At 41.1% G+C, this 4,002-nt stretch overlaps 1 pseudogene; it reads right to left on the minus strand.

Annotated features, from left to right (window-relative positions):
- Positions 1-661: 661 nt before the first annotated feature.
- On the minus strand, positions 662-3,747 carry LOC106141560 (protein FAM200A-like; annotated as a pseudogene).
- Between the last annotated feature and the right edge of the window lie 255 nt (positions 3,748-4,002).

A 4,002-nucleotide genomic window follows, 5' to 3' on the forward strand; every position in this document is an offset into this window, starting at 1 on the left:
CTATAGCGAAGAAATATAGAATGAGATGGAAGGCGAAATTGAAATGTTCGAAATTGTGGAAGCACTTAAGAGTATGAAAGCGGGTAAGGCTGCTGGGTATGATAGAGTGTCGGTCGAGATGCTAAAAGCAGAAAAGGCGTCGTAGCTAGACAGTCGTACTGCCTTTTCAATTTGTGTTGGAGAAGCGGCCGAGTACCAAAAGTTCGGTGTAAGGCTGTTATAGTGCCACTTTACAAAGGAAAAGGGTCACAACTGGACTGCAAAAATTATCGTGGTACAAGCCTGCTTAGCGTCGTCGGCAAATTCTATGCTAAGGTATTGATTAATAGAGTCAGGAATGAAACTGATGACAAAATATAGGAATGGGATGTACTGATCAGGTCTTTTCTTTGCGGTGCATAGCCGAAAAGTTTTTGGCCAAGAGCAGAGAGTCCCAAACTTATTTTGTCTACTGCCCACTTTGAGAATAAATATTTTTTTAGCGCCCCCGTTTCTTCACCTATTTAAAAACCACTAAAACTTCAAATTAGTTTAATTAATTATTGTGACCTATATATGTATATAATGTATATGTATGTATAGTAACGGAGAATTCTTAACGAAACTTTTACTATAACCCGCAACTTAAAACCTGAGCGCAGTAGGTAATATACAACGGCGCTTAAGTCTCAAGTTCACTCTTACGGGCTCCACCTGCCAATAAGAATGATTATTGAAACGCAATTTTATGGTATTAAAACAGAGTATATTTTATTAAAAATATAACTAAAATAATCAATCGTTAAATAAAAACTAATGTGATGGATGAATCTGATACTGTTTAATAAGTTTGTTAATATCAGGTTCAAATTTACTCACGAACAGTCGCAAGTCGCCACGTTCGGTAACAAGTAAACGATTTCTCTTTTTAGTAAGCAATGTTGTCACAGCACTAAATCCACGTTCACACAAATATGACGATGGGAATGCTATCAAGAATCGTTGAACGATTGACCACAATCCTGGGTACAATTGCGGGATCGGTTTTTATAGCCAAAATTCTTGGTAACCATTTTTGAACTTGATTTTTATTTTCTCGTTTGTTGTCAATTCTATAAGCTCTTCTTCCAGCTGAGGTGACATTGCTGTGTTGACATTTGAAAACGGATCTAACACCCAGTCTGGTATTTCCAATTTCAAAATGTCCTGGTATCGTTCTGTGAAATCAATGTGAAGGTTTTCCAAATGTTGGCAGTAGGCAAACAATTCGTCGTTACTGCATGATACTGATAAATTTGGGAAATTGTGAAACTCACGTCTGCCCAGATTCTTTTTGTGTAGAAGCAGTTTGGCTGCGAAAGCAGCAACGACGTTTATTGTTTTAATTAAATTTAGTTTATCGCCTTGCAGTTGGAGATTAATGTCGTTGAACAATTTATACAGGTCTATCATGTAAGCTATATCATTCTTTGATGTTATGAGCTTGTCTTTCAATTCTGTATCTTTAGTTTCCAAGAACTCTATAACAGAGTCAAACAGGTTGTAAAATCGAGTCAGACAATTGCCTCTTGATAGCCAACGAACTTCAGTATGAAACAACAAACGGTTGAAATCCTCGTCATTAGTAACACAAAGCTGATGAAATAATCTATCATTCAAAGAGCTGTTGCGGATTGTATTGTCTGCTTTGATGACATAATTGCAGTGATTGAAATAGTTTTTCACTTAAGTTTCTAGCTACTAAATGTTGTCTATGAATAACGCAATGTACAGCAAGGACATCTGAAATTTTATTTTTTAAGTACGCTATGAAGCCTTTATGGCACCCTGTCATAGCCGGAACGCCATCCGTAGCAACTGAAATAATATTTTTCAAAGGAAATCCCTTTCTCATCGCTAAAATTTTCCAATGTATTGAATATGGTTTTATGATATATCGGAGCTTAATAAAACAACCGCCTTGCTTCAATGCTGGTTTATTACTGAATAGATACCCGCAAGACTTGACATAAGGAGTAATCAAAACTACATACAGTACAACTCCCTCCAACATTAATTTGGAAACCTGTAACAATAATATCACTAACTGTTCGCGCCGCAATACGAGGAACGGAACGCAATGCCGGGGAAGTGACGAGGAGCGGGGGTCGCGGCGTCATCCGGCGTCATCCGGCCACGCGACCCTACCTCGGCCCCATTCCGCCCAGCGACGACAGCGTGCGCACACGTCATTTAAGTATAAGTAAAATAAAATAGCAAGCTTGTACAATTGGCGCCCCCGTTAGAGCTCGTGCTATAGGAAGTCGCCACGCCGCCATCTTCTTAACCACGCCAACGCTTCGCTGGCTACATCGAGTCCCCATCGCTGGACTACAAAGAAGAAGCGTGACGGCTCATCCATCGTAGCATCATAGCCACCACCGCAACGCTACGCCACGTGGCCGCGCTGCCTGCCTTCGTCGGGTCCCCATCGCTGGACCCCAATAAGGAGCGTGTCGTTCCGTGAGCCATTGTTTGTTTCCTTCTTTCCTATTCCTAATCATTGTTTCGCGTGTGTGCTACATCATTTAATTTCAGCTCTTCGTTGGGTGGGGCATTCATCGTCTAATTTACATCATAACTAGGTTTTTACTTGCTCGTCTATATCAAGTAACTAACCTCTTCATTTGCGCCGCACCACGTGCACGGCCAACTAAGGTAACCTAGCACCAAGTTTTCATAGCATCTTTCTGTGTGTTGTGCCCATTTATGTCTTATTTCACCTATAACACGCCTTCAACTTGTTTATTTTAACTGCCTTCGTATCTACGCTAACACGTTGACATAATTTTGCAACTAACTAAGAGGTCCCTATTTCCCTTTCCTTTCAACGGGGTTTGTGTGCTTGCATTGCATCGTGCTATAATACGCATTTCGCACGCTTTCCAGTGATAATTATCGAGCACGTGCACGTTTTTGCATCACACCCACGCCCTCGCATGCTACCTCGGCCGGGTCAAGCCAGTATTGCTGCCCAGCACGCCGTCGCTACGTTGCTACTTGCTACTAGCCTCGCCGGCCTGCGCAGCGCGCTGCTGGCTTCAAGCATCCGCCAACCTTCATACAAGGAGCGTAAGCCGTTCGCAATTTTTACTTAATAACGTTTAACATTAACGCTTTATCTAATTTGCCACTCCAAGTACTTGTATTTCAATATATTTTCCTCCTTTTTATAAGCAGTATCACCGCACAAAAATGTCGCAGACAGAATCGAGCATCATTGACACCGAGCTTGCGGAGCTTAAATTAAAGCGCAGCTCAATGAAAGGCCAAATTACCAAATTCTCTAACTTCTTGGAAAAGTTTGACCAAACTATCTTAACCTCTGTCCAGTGTAACGAATTAAATTTGAAATTAGACAAGTACTTGGAGTTGCGCATCAAACTTGATCAAGTTCAAAGTCGCATTGAAGTCTTGAATGCAAGCAATCTCAGTAGCGAGCTGTCCGAGAGAGATGCAATTGAGGACAGTCTCCACTATGTTATTGCTACAGCACAGCATATCTTAAGCCTGTCTAAAGCACCTGACACTCCTCAACATGTCACGCCTCCTTCACCTTCCTGTCATGGTCATAGCTGCTCTGGTCACTCTGAGACACTCGGTTTCAAACTTCCATTGATCCACATCAGCAAATTCGATGGATCCTTTTCCAAATGGTTGGAGTTCCGTGATACCTACACCTCTCTTATTCACAACAATAAGGTAATTGATCCTGTCAATAAGTTTCATTATTTAAGTTCTTATCTTGAGGGTGAAGCATCAAGAGTCATATCAAATCTTCAAATATCTAGTGTCAACTATGAGGAGGCATGGAGTATTCTATGCGAACGATATAACAACAAAAGACAGCTTACTTATAATCATCTTCATGCATTATTCAATATTGAACCTTTACTGAGGGAGTCCGACCGGTCTCTCAGGTTTCTTAGCGATCATATAACTAAAAATCTTCGGGCACTCAAAACATTGGGTCAACCTACTGAA

This window comes from Amyelois transitella, chromosome W (assembly GCF_032362555.1).
Source record: "Amyelois transitella isolate CPQ chromosome W, ilAmyTran1.1, whole genome shotgun sequence".
Lineage (NCBI taxonomy): Eukaryota > Metazoa > Arthropoda > Insecta > Lepidoptera > Pyralidae > Amyelois > Amyelois transitella.